General features: G+C 40.5%; 1 long non-coding RNA gene across 1 annotated transcript in view; it reads left to right on the forward strand.

The window, feature by feature from the left end:
• The window catches only part of LOC128092145 (uncharacterized), a 76,483-nt gene that overhangs the window by 26,478 nt on the left and 36,366 nt on the right, over positions 1–13,639 (forward strand). Inside the window, exon 2 of the long non-coding RNA XR_008211661.1 lies at positions 1,827–1,865. This is a non-coding gene — a long non-coding RNA (uncharacterized LOC128092145). The remainder of the gene's footprint in view (positions 1–1,826; positions 1,866–13,639) is intronic.

Raw genomic sequence — 13,639 nt, forward strand, 5'->3', positions numbered from 1 at the left:
TTCTGATGCCCATAATGTATACTTAATTGGCTTAAGCACCATGTGCATCAGATTCATTGCATCATGAGGAAAGTAAAGACCTGATGCTGTCAGGACTTCTAATGCAGTCAGAGCGAGGAGTGATTTCAATCCCCGTTTCTCTACACAATCTATCAAGCGTGTGATGTCTTTTGAATCAAGGGGTACCCATTCCGGGTCTCTGTTATCAGGAAGATCTCCAGTACTTTTCCTTCCTCTATCAGGCTAGATCTAAACTTCCCACAATCTGTTAGTGCATTCCTCTTAACTCCTAAATGCAAATTCACTTCTCTCCTTTCGCTATCCTTTTCAGTCACAGCTGGAAGCTGCGGGCTCCGCACCCCTCCCTCTCTGCCCATCTCCCTTTGATCAAACACTGACTGTTGTAGAGGCTTCTGATTGGTTGCATGTGCGCTCAATCTTGTAAAAGGGTATGTGGGTCAAGTCAATGGGTCTGAACACAGTGGTAGGGAGTGGGTCCGGAGACTATCGTCATTTTGTCTTTCTCCTTCAGGTGCAACCTGAGCAGACAGCACTGGCCACACGCTACCTACTCCTTCAGGTGCAATCAGGATGGACAGTGCTGGCCCGACGCTATCATCCGAGCACCTGTAAGTTACATCGCTTCCCTTTCTCTCTCCTTCTTTTTCTACCACCTCTCTAACTTTTGACCAATCCCTACCCGAGCCTTTCCCGCAGTCCCCACTCCCCTGGGTGTTACTGCATTCCACCTCCAGAGAGGGGATGAGCGTCTGGTCCCTTCTTCCCCCTGCCCCCGCAGGTGGTGTTAGATTACACAGAGAAGGATACAGTGGTTGCCGTGGACACGGCTGGGGAGTTTCAACGACCTTGGATTCCTGCACTTGAGCCGTTTTGCAAGATAAAAGTGTAGACAGTTTAGCGCAGTCTTCTACTTGTTTAAGCGAAGCTGGACTCGAGGGGGGAGTGGAGGGGTGCCGAAGGTGCGGACGAGATGTTAGTCGCCATAGTTGAGGACATATTTGCGGTGTTCTCTTCCTCAGGGGACCTGCAAGAAAATACGCTTCCCGCGCCGTTTCTCAAGGCGTTAGTAAATTCCAACCCCATCATAACACGCGCAGCTTCAGGAATTCTACCCTCCTCCCTCGCTGCTTTCAGACATCCGAGGATCAGCTCCCAAACTTTAAGCTCCACAACTTTCTTCGCTATCTCACGCTGCGCAAGTGTGGATGTAAATGCATCCCATCTAGTGGAGTCTAAAATGCCCTGAGGGGAGGGAAGATTCCACTCCTCTTCCAGGCGAGTAAGTACAGCGGCAATGTCCTTCTCAGAAGGAGCATCCTCGCCGAAATAGTCCTTTGAATGCCCTTGAAGGACTTGAAATAGCCCTTGAAGGATTACCTTGATAACTTGCTCCATCACCAGCACAGCACTGATGTCCTGATCCAAGAGCGACCTGCCGCCACGTCACAGGTTATCACCACTCCAGACTTCCACAGCAATTTACTGCCGCAGGCGCGCCCTTAGGCGAAAGTACCGCAATACCGCGGACTTCTGCAGCCAATCTGCTACCACCTTACAAGCTGGGAATCCGCGGGCTCGCAGGAGACATTATATGCAAGTCGGCTCCTCCTGCGAGTTCCTCACACACGCGTGTAGGCTCTTCTCAAACGAGCTAGCTCCTCACACATTCCTCACACGCGTATAGGCATTCCTCACACGTGTAGATTCCTCACACGTGTAGGTTCACAGAATCACAGAATCACAGAATTGTAAGGTTTGGAAAGAACCTCCAGAGATCATCGAGTCCAACTCCCCTGCCAAAGCAGCTTCCCTACACCAGGTCACACAGGTAGGCATCCAGGCGGGTCCTGAACATCTCCAGAGAAGGAGACTCCACCACCTCCCTGGGCAGCCTGTTCCAGTGCTCCGTCACCCTCACTGTAAAGAATTTGTGCAGAACTTCCTATGCTGCAGTTTCCAGCCGTTTCTCCTTGTCCTGTCTTCACTCACCACTGAAAAGAGTCCAGCCTCGCCGTTCTGCCCCCCACACCTTAGATATTTATAGACCTGGATCAGGTCCCCTCTCAGTCTTCTCTTCTCAAGGCTGAACAGACCCAGTTCACTCAGCCATTCTCCATAGGAGAGATGCTCCAGGTTCTTCTCCGCAGGGCTGCTCTCAAGGACTGCTCCTTCTGATCTGTATGGATGCCTGGGATTCCTCCAGCCCAAGTGCAAAACTATGCACTTTGCTGTGTTGAACCTCACTAGGTTCACCCGGGCCCAACTTTCAAGCCTATTGAGGCCCCTCTGAATGGCATCCCTTCCTTCCTTATGTCAGCTGTACTAATCAGCTTGGTGTCATCAGCAAATTTGCTGAGGGTATACTCGATTCCATCATCAATATCATTGATAAAGATGTTAAGGAGCACCAGTCCCAAGACAGACCCCTGTGGGACCCCACTCATTACCGGCCTCCACTTGGATATAGAACCATTGATGACCACCCTGTGTTTGCAATCTTTCAACCAATTTCTTATCCATTGATTAGTCCACCCATCAAATCCACATCCCTCCAATTTGGAGATAAGGATGTAGTGGTGGACCATGTCAAAGGCCTTGATCAAGTCCAGGTAAATGACATTGGTCACCTTCCCCTTGTCCACTGATGCCGTCACTCCATCATAGAAGGCCACCAGATTGATTAAACATGACCTTCCCCTGGTGAAGCCATGCTGGCTGTCTCGGATCACATGGACATTCCTCATGATCAAGCATGTTATCCAGGATGATCTGTTCCATGATCTTCCCAGGTACACAGGTGAGACTCACCAACTTGTATTTCTCCAGGTTCTCCTTGCCCCCTTTCTTGTAATTGGGAATAGCATGACCCTTCCTCCAGTCATCTAGGACCTCACCTGACAGCCAAGACTTTTCATGTATGATGGAGAGCGGCTCAGCAACCACCTCAGCCAGCTCCTTAAGATTCCTGGGATGCATGCCATCTGGCCTCATAGACACATTCAGTCTCATGAGGTGGTCTCGGAGCTGCTCTGCCATCACAGTGGGGGAGGATTTACTGCCCCGGTCCCCACCTAGAGGTTTAGGGATGCAGGGCTCAGGGACGTGAGAAATGCTGCAATCCTGGCCACCAATGAAGACCAAGTCAAAGAACTCATTCAGAATCTCATCCTTCTCTTCATCCATTGAAGCCAGTGCTCCTTTTACGTTTACCAAAGGAGGTACTCTCACTTTAGCATGTCTCTTCTGGCCAATGTACCTGTAGAATGTCTTCCTATTGTTTTTCATGTCCTTTGCCAAGTTCAGTTCTGCCTGCACCTCCACTTTCCTGATCCCACGTCTGCAAGTCTGGACAGCATCCCTGTGTTCTTCCCAGGTGACACACTCTTGTTTCCAGATCTTGAACATGCCTTTCTTCACCCTCAGCACACCCAGCATGTCCTTGACAAGCCATGCCAGTTTCCTACCTCCTCTGCCTGCTTTCTTATTCAGAGGGACGGAGAGCTCTTGTGGTCTCAGGAAGGCATCCTTGAAGAGTAGCCAGCTCTCTTCAACATCTTTGTTTTTAAAGATAGCATGCCCAGGGATCTTGGCCAACAGTCCATTGAATAGCTTAAACCTCGCTCTTCCAAAGTTCAAGGTACTGACACCACTGTTTGCCAGGCCCACATCCCTCAAGATCACGAACTCTATCAGGGCATGGTCACTGCAGCCCAGGCTGCCTCCAATCTTACTGCCTTTAGCTGTATTTCTGAGTCAAGAAATGCAATGCCTTTCATGTCCAAAAAGGATGTTCAGGTTTGCTTATATCAGTAAGTTACTTGGAGCAATGAAGAGGAGGGCAAACTATGGAAAACCACATAAAGCTGAACAATAAAGCAGTGAAACTGGAATAGGTAAGTGCTAAATCAAGAAAAATCCTATTTTCACATTTAGAGTCAAGAATTTTAAGATGACTACCCAGAAATTAGATGTTGGAGTTATTTTAGTTAATTGCATGGAAATAGCTTATCTGAAATTGCTACTGATCTAACAAAAGTAAATTAGAATATAGAAATTAAAATGAATGAATAGCAGCAGAAAATAGAAGTCTTTCTCTCTAAACAGAAAAAAACAGAAACCTCTAATCCAAACCCTTTCCTACAGTTGTACCACTTCATAAATCCTTCTTGTGCTTGCATCTTGAATAATGTCCAGTTCTGATCCTAATGTATTAAAAAATATTCACTTGAAATAGAAAAAAATCAAAGGCATCAAAGACCACTGAAGATTCTGAACATCTTCCATATGGAGAATGACTAAATAAAGGAAGACAAAAAGTCTAGCATCTTATTAAACTGTAATTCTCTGCTGCAGAATATTGGGTATGCTGAAAAGTACTGATTAATGAAAGAAAAATCCAAAGACTGTTTCCATGGTTCATAACATTCTGAACTGCAGACTGTTGGACTCCAGAAATGGGTTGTCTTTTACATTTTACGTGAGTTTTTTAATAATCTTTAGAGACAGATATGAACAACATAAATCTTTGGCCTCATCCACCATGGATATTTAGAAAGTAGGATGAAAATATATATATAAGGAAATTTTATTAGTTTCGTATCATTTTTATTCTAATACTTTTTATCTTCTTTATTTCTCTGCCCCTATGATATTTAGCCTGCATTTTTTTACTGAAAACATTTGAGTTACCTGATATTTAAAATAAAGTAGTTAATTTTAGAATGAAATTTCAAAATAGCTAGAAGAGAAATGTTAAAATAAAGCAAGACATAAATTGCAAGGTTATTAACATTGAGAAGTAGGTGAAAAATATGGAACAAATGATTAATTAAGTACTGTAAGATAGCTACCAAAGAATTACAGGACAGCTTGATGTTGGAAAAAATAAACTGGTTGAAGGTTATATTTAATCATGAGAATCCAGATGGTATTGCTGAGGTGTTATTTTTACTCATCACAAACTGTCTATCTAATGACTTAGTTTTACTTGGGCCACAATAAACTATGCTATCATCAAATCAGTTCTTATTAGATGCATCAAAATAAGCAAGACTTGTTAACTTTTATGTGCAGGGGGACATGAATAAATGAATGCCTGAAGTTTCTGAAAACAGTTCTACTGCACAGGTTGAATGATCATGCACCTCAAAATTGAACTGTAATAAAAATAAAAAGCTTTCATCCCATAATACAGACTTCCTAACTAGAGTAATCTTTCTTTTTGCATTTTTAAGCATTAGGAAATGCTTAAAAAGGTCATTTATAATAAATATTTCCTATGTCATGCTTACTAATTGAGCAAAGGATAATTTTATTTTCCTCCTTTCAATAAAAATATTTTTAATTTCTAAGCTGTGCATATTTTAATTATTCCTTTTTTTTTTTTTTTTTTTTTTTTTTTTTTTTTTTTTTTTTTAAGAGTCCACATAAATTTTAGTAAAATTATACACATTCTTCAAAATATCTTATCAGGAAGCCATCAGGCTCTTAACATGACAAATCACCAAAATTTACTTTTCTACAATTTTTTTCTTTTACTCTGTGTAGGTTGCTCTGAAAGCTATACTTCTTATTTATTTCCATAGAAACTACAGCAGATACAATACTATTCGATAGAGCAAATTTTCAGCTACAAAATACTATTGTCAACATAGTTATCAACATTAGGTATACATTTTTTGTCAACAATGAACAATAACTTGTATGCCACACTCTTAAAAATATGAACCAGTGGAGCTGGCCTACTTTTTCACAGGTGCTATGGTGATGATGTTGCTAGGAAAATGTTGTCTATGTAGTCCATCTTTCATTGGCCCAAACAGACAGAAGACAGACGATGCCAAATCTGGACTATAGAGCAGGTGTGGTAGGATAGTCTAGCCAAGACTGGTAACGTCCTCTACAGTCTTCAAACTGGTATAGAACTTGGCATTATCATGCTTCAAGGAAAAGATTGCCTTCTTCTCTGAGCTGACTCTGAAAATTCAATCTTTCAGCTTAGTCAGCAGCACAGTGTAGAGATCAGAGCTTATGGTTTTTCCAGGTTCCAGAAAATCTGGAAGAATCACCCCTTTCCTATCCCAAAAGAAAAAGTACATTGCTTTAACCATTGGTGCTGTGTCATTATTCAATGGGGAATTCATAAGGTGCAGCTAAATGGACTGCTGTGTTGACTCCAGCCTGTTGTGTTCACACCACGTCTTGTCACTGGCAATGATGCAGTCTAGGAAACTGCCACCTTCTACTGCATATTGCTTCAGCAGTTGCTGGCAAACTTGCATACAGTGTTTGTTTTGTTCCTGTGTGAACATCTGTGGGATCCAGCTAGTGCAAACAGCGAGATATTTCAACGTTTCTACCATAATTTCTAATGCACTGATAATAAGCTCTGTACACTGTTCTCCAGTCATAATCTACCACCACATAGATGATCGAGACAATCTTCATTTCATGATGTGACAACTTTGCATGGCCAACTAGAATGTGGCTTGCTTTTCACATCACTATCGCCCCTTCTGGAACGCACCACCCACCACCTTACAGTGCTGACATCTTCTGTTTGGTCTCCATAAATATTCAGCAAGCATCAATTAATATCAGTGGATGCAATTTTTTTTTGCATGGAGTTCAGTTACACACATTTGTTTCATACACACTTCCATGTAGACAACATTTTGTCAGACTGCTCCTCTGCTCCTATCTGTCTCATGGCAACAAAATTTAATGGCATATTGACAGGAACATTCAGCTTCTACAGCCATAGCACAAACATCTGCCTCTGATTCAATGAGCCATCATAATAACACAGGAAGCATTACTTTTGGAGCAGCCCTTGTTTATTGTGCATGATATTGGTAAACATAGTAGTGTTGTACAATTGATGATTAGTGCTAGCTGTTATTTTTGAAATGCTTATGTATATATACGCTGAAATGCTTGTGCGCATTGTCCTTGTAAACAATGTCCTTGTTTATCTTAGCGGATTCAGTGGCAAACTGGCCTACTTAAATAGCTGCATGGTGGCAGACTGAGGACTGTGTGTATTTAGAAACATTAAATATTTTGATCTATTGATTTTAAGCAAGGTATGTAGGGAGTAAATAAAGTCTCAGGGAAGTCAGTGGTATTGTTTGAATTCACTTAAATAAAGTTTGGATCAGTCTTCCACTGTAGGCATCTAAAGCAATTTTCAAATGATTGCTTTCCAATGGCAGCACTGAAAAACAGTTCAATTCATTTTCTGGATGTTTTTAGAAAAAGACCATATTCAAGGATCACCTTCTCCAAGCTCAAGAATGATGCATCCCAGCAAAGAGTAAGGCAAAATTACCAGAACGTCTAAATAGATGATCAAGGACTTTCTGGCTAAACACTAAAAGGAAACTTGTAGAAGATGGATGCAAGAATAGGTAAACTGTGAGGAACACAAATACATTAGCTAAGTAGCCACAGATCAGGTTAGGAAAGATAAAGGCTAGATAGAATTAAATCTAACCAAAGTTGTCAAGATAACAAGGACTTCTACAGGCATATCATATATAAAGGGAAGACGAGGGTATAGTGAACCCTCTTTGGAAGGAAATGTGAGACCTGAGACCTGGTTACCTGGAACATAGATAATACGGGGCTACTCAAATCTTTTGGCTTTAATCTTCATTGGCAAGTGGTTACACTGCCCAAGTTTCAGAATGCAAAAGCAGGGACTGAGAGACATTGCTCACTGTAGGAGAAGATCAGATTCAGGAACATCAAAAGAACTGAAGATGCACAAGTCCTTGGGACCTGATGAGATGTAACTGATGGTTTTGAGGGAAATGATGGATGAAGTTGCTATTTGAGAAGTTGTTGTCAGTCCAGTGAAGTTCTAGTGACTGGAAAAGAGGAAATACAACCCTCATTTATAAAAAAGTAAGAAAGGAAGACCTGGGGAACAACAGGTCATTCAGTCTTATCTCTGTACTTAGAAGATTATAGAGCAGATAGATCCCCATGGAAATTATGCTATAACGTGAAAAAGATCAAGGGGACTGATGACAGCCATCATAGGTTCACTAAGGGCAAATTCTGACTGAAAAATTTGGTGGTCTTCTACAATGGGGTTACAGCATTGGTGAATAAGAGGCATTACCTATCTGGTCTTGTGCAAAACATTTGATACTACCTTACATGACATACTTGTCTTCAAAATGGAGAGACATGGATTTGATGGATGGACCACTCAGTAGTTAAGGAATTGAATGGATGGTCACACACAGTTGCAGTTAAATGGCTTGATGTCCAGGAATAAGTTGATTTTGAATGGCTTCTCAAAGGTCTATATTGGGACTGATATTAACATCTTTGTTGGTGGCATGGGCAGTGAAACTGAGTGCACCTTCAGCAAGTTTTTGGATTACACCAAGATGAATGGTGCTCTTGACGTGCTGGAGTGAAGAAATATCACCCAGTGGCGCCTGGACAGGTTTGAAAGTGGGATTTTGTGAACAACATGAAGTTCGACAAGGCTAAGGGCAAGGTCCTGCATATGAGTTGCAGCAATCCTGACCATGAATATAGCCAGGGCAATGAGTGGATAAACAACAGAAGGACTTGGGAGTGCCTGTGAATGAAGACCTCAACATGAGCCAGCAATCTGTGCTTGCAGCCCAGAAAACTAACTGTAACCTGGGCTGCATAAAAAGAAGTGGTCAGTCGAAGGTGATAGTTCTCTCCCTCTACTCTGCTCTCATTAGATGTTACCTGGAGTAATGCATTTAGGTCTGGATCTCCAACATGGGAATTACAGCAACATATTGGAGTGATTCCACAAGAGGATCATAGGTATGTTCATAGGTCTAAAGCATCTGTCCTAACAAAAAAGAAAATTTGGGTTATTTAGACCAAAAAAAAAAAAAAGGAGATGATGAGGAGAAACTCAGAAACTCTTCATTGGGGATCATAGAGATAGAAGAAGAGAAAAAGAAACATAGGCTTAAAACTAAAACAGAATAAATTTAGATAAGACATTAGGAAGAAAGTCTTCAAATTCAGGTTGTGAGGCACTGAAGCAGTTTACCCAGAGTACTTTTTGATGTTCCATCCCTGGAGATATTCAAGACCAGGTTGGATGGGGCTATGGAAACTATAAACTAGTGGAAGTTATCCCTACCCAGAGCAGAAGAGTGCAATTAGATGATCTTTAAGGGCACTTCCAACCCAGACTATTCCATGATTCTCTGATTCTACTTATAAGCTGCATTTATACAGCTTGAATACTTTGTCTGAAGAAGGATATTTATTTTATTTTATTTTATTTTACTGTATTTTATTCTGTTTTATTTTATTTTATTTTTCTTAACATGAATTTGGATATTCTTTTCTCAATATATTAAATTCTAACTTTTGGGATATATTATCTTATTTGTCTGTGTAGAGAGGGGACTTCGTAGTGTCCCTCTTGGTCTTGGTGTTTATGGTAGTTATCTATAGTATTCTTTATTTACATGACTTGGTCAAAATTCCTTGCATTACACTTCTAATATTACCTCAGATACAAAATATGTCTCTCTTTACGTATTAGTAATTAAGTATTAAGTATTAATAAGTATTATAACTTATTAATAAGTTAATAAGTAAATAAGTATTAAGTATTAGTAATTAAGTAATTAGTAATTATTAAGTAGATTTGACTCACTAAGGACAATAAGCTTTGAAAATAGTCTAGAAGTTATATAAATCTAGATTAACATTTTCCCCCCTTCAATCTTCTCTGAGGAGTGATTCTAATATAGGTTCTACAGTTTTGTTTCCTTACAAATACATATTTTCTGATGACTTTGGTAGTGTCATTTAATATAATAGCAGAATAAAACTACAAAATGTGATATATAGACTGTTTATCTTCCCACATAAGTAATGTACAAAATATTTCTCAGACTAAACAAAATTCGAGTACATATTTATAATTACTTAACACTCTCTGTATTCTTCTGGCTGACTGGAAGAACCGGTGATCCTCCAGTTCTCTCAATTTTCAGTGCAGGTGGAACACAGTCACTGAAGGTTACATGTGGCATGTGTCACAATTATACCTTAGAGATCCAAGGGTTCCAAAAACTGTCTTTCATATCTTTTGAGATTTTTACTTAATACTTCAATTTAATTTTGAAGCAGGCTGATAAAAAGGCATCTAATACCCCCTGCTATCACAGAGGCTGAGTGCCTAAATATTCTCAAAAATCTGGCCCTACTCAATGGAATACAAATCTAACTCAAATTTTGGCAAGTAATTCTGTCCACTTTCTTCACAGGTTAGGAAAAAGGGAAAATGATATATCACTTCAAAAGAGGTGCTAATTTATCTGCATAATTATGTCTGCATAATCAGAAGTGGCAAATGGTAGACCTGAAACCAGACATTTGAAAGACATTAGCTTCCATAAAATCAAAATCAAATAGGAGAAAAGAATATTAGCAAATAGAACATTACTCAGGTTCCCAGATACAACCACTCCAAATTTAACTGTTTTCAAATTTCTCTCAGACATCTAGGACCACTAACAGTTCTCTGCACTAACCTCCTTCCCTTCCTCTGCTCTCCCCCCAAAAAATGTGTTCGTGAAAAGTTGTATGAATTTGGTATCTAGTCTGGTGAATACCATTAACTAAAACATATAACCTCTGAAAACTTTTTCTTGGTAAATTAGCACCAAAATGAAAAACTGTGAAATCTTCAGAGTAATGATAAATACTGGCAGTAAGACAGAACCATCTGTGGATAAAATGCTCAACTTGTTTACAAGCAAGTGCTGTATAATCACATATTTTAATAAAAATGTACTGCAAAAAGACATGCAGGCAGAGCAGCTGAACAGTGAGCACTACTGAAGCCAGTTGTTAGGATGAGAGAATAGCACATGTGAAATATGAAAATTTTGGGACCTAGAGGCAAGGACAAATTGTCTATAAAGTCTCTAACCATAAGAATTTCTCAGCTTGCAGCCTCTGAGCAGTTAATGTTTTTGTGTAATATTTCTTGCTGTATCCCTTATTTCCTGCTTTGTGTGCAAGATAACCTCTGGTAATTGTGGTATGTTGTTTTGAGATGAGCACTGTCAACAGTAAGTACTAACTGTAAGCATCTGTGCTGTTTGCCTCAATTCAATACAAACTGCTCTCTTCAGGCTCTTAATTTAAGGTATGTTGTTGACTCTCATATTTTTAATGAAAAAGCAGACTATCAGCAAAGGAAAATCAGATAGTATCAAATCATCTAACAGTTTCACCAGTATAAAAGCAGTTAGGATTCTTTCATTTGTTCATAATTAGGAAATATGCTGGATTTCAGTTGTTATCACATTTCATACTACAATTTTAACTTGATACATTTTAATCATAAGGCTAACAAAAGCAAACCTCTCAAAAATTAGAAGTATTTTTTCAGGTGAAATGTGAAATCATACCTTAAAATCCAAAGATGTGGCCACTGAAGTCAACTATTTGGAGCAGAATTTGATCATATTCCTTCTCAGCCTAATATTTTCCTTTCAATTTTCAGTGTCTTAAGTTGCTGTGTTTCAGTATAAGTAACACCATTTAAAGATTTTTATATTCCTCTGGGATTCCTCTGGCCCAAGTGCAAAACCTCACAGTTTGCTGTGTTGAACCTCATTAGGTTCACCTGGACCCATCTTTCAAGCCTGTTGATTTAGTTTAGATATTAGGAAAAATATTTTACTCAAAGGATGGTGAGGCAGTAGAACAAATTGTCCAGATAGTTGTCTATTCTCCATACTGGAGACATTCAAGATCGTGATGGAGGGTCTCTGGGCAGCCTGATCTAGTGGTTGGCAATCTTGCCCATATTAGGGGGATTGATCTTTAAGGTCCTTCCAAACTAAACAATTCTATGATTCTATGATTCTATGATTCAGTGATGGGAAACAAGTCTCCTCTGTCACACTAATTAAGGAGTACATGTGAGAATGTGAGAGTCTTTATTCTGATGAAGTTATCTGATTGAGACCTTCTAAGTTGGAAGAAAATCACCAGAAAAAATCTGGTCTGTTGTGCTAACTGATAAAGGGAAAGATGGAACATGAGAATATTGCTTTAGGAAAGGTTGTCTGAGGATTTCTGGATGGGGATAATGGGAAGGAAAGAAGGGGAGATAATAAGCAAAATGCTTGGCAAATTGAAAATGGAGACAATGGAAACAAAATAAAAAACACAGTCACACTAGTTGGTGAGTTACCAAACTACAGGTACAATTTCCAGGAAGATCAACCTTGCAACTGATACTATTTTGAACCAGGGCTTGAGGAGAGTGAGGAACAAAGAGGGAGAGTAGGTAGAAAAAAGTAGAAAAGGGCTGATTGCATATACAGTGAGGCCAGTCTGTATGTTTGGCTGGCCAAGTCCTGCACCAAATCAGTGGTTTGTCCTATCTTCTTAATTTTCTCATTACATCTTTTTCTGAACTCTCTGTTCATTCACACTCTTAATCCCATGTGCGTGTGTGCTGAAAGAACTATGTGCCAGTTCCCGGCAATACCTTTGTGTGTGTGAATGAAGATGGTTGTCAGCTCTTGGAATCAAGCCTGGGGAGCAGGCCTCCCATGGGTTGTGGTGCCAGCTGCTGGATTGAATGTAGAATCTTACTGCCAGTCACTAATAGAACCTCTCTGTGTATGTGACTGGAACCACTGCCAGCTACCAAAGAAAGGCTGAGTCTAGACCATTGGACTGTGGTGTCAACTATTGGAGCAAATAGGAGTTTTACTGCCTACAGTTGAAGTGATCATAACTCTCTGGATCTAGGAAAGGTCCTATAGACTCTGTTTCCAGAGAGCCAGCTACTGGAGGACAAGTGGTGTGGGTACTGGCTCCTGGAGTCATAACAGGGCAGTACACAACCCCAGCTGTGGCACCAGTGATGACCTAGCAGGAGATATTAGAGGGAGAGGAAGTCCTCTACTTCCAGACACTGGGGGTGGTGTGTGTTCCCAAGAGAGCTGCTAGAGGGAACTAGGATGAGTTTTCCCTGTGGGTGACTAGAGTGGAGCAGTGGGCCATAGCCCTTAAGCCTCATGCTGTCTGTTGTGGGGGCTGGGTGTCTGTATCTTTTCCAGCCTGATGTGTGTGGAGTGTCCTTATGTATTTGCTAGCCAGCTTTATGTTAGACTGGTGAATAGCAATGTTCTTTGTTCTGATGTAGTGAATCAGATGTGTAGAAGGGTCTATGCTCACATTCCCAGAGGGACATATATTGCCCAGTCTGATCAGATACCCCACATCTCTGGGCACTGGACTGGGCTGAAGCAGTTGGACAGGTGTAGTCTTGGGCCAGAATGAGCAATTGGAGGGTGTGTGGCTGCATTCTCCATTTAACAGACTGGGGAAATTTTTTAGATAATTCACTGGAAACGAAAGCAGATATGGTAAACAGAAGCATCACAGAAATTTTCAGGTATATTTAATTATATCAGTATGGGATTTGTCCCACAAAATATTTCAAGGAAACTAATTAGAAAATAGTATCTTAAAAATGGGAGTAGAGATTCAAACAAATGCAAGTCTGATTCAGAGCAAAAATCTTGGACATACCCAAAAGTAGAGTATCCTCATCTACCTTTGAGTG

Source organism: Tympanuchus pallidicinctus, unplaced genomic scaffold, assembly GCF_026119805.1.
Source record: "Tympanuchus pallidicinctus isolate F22 unplaced genomic scaffold, pur_lepc_1.0 scaffold6, whole genome shotgun sequence".
NCBI lineage: Eukaryota > Metazoa > Chordata > Aves > Galliformes > Phasianidae > Tympanuchus > Tympanuchus pallidicinctus.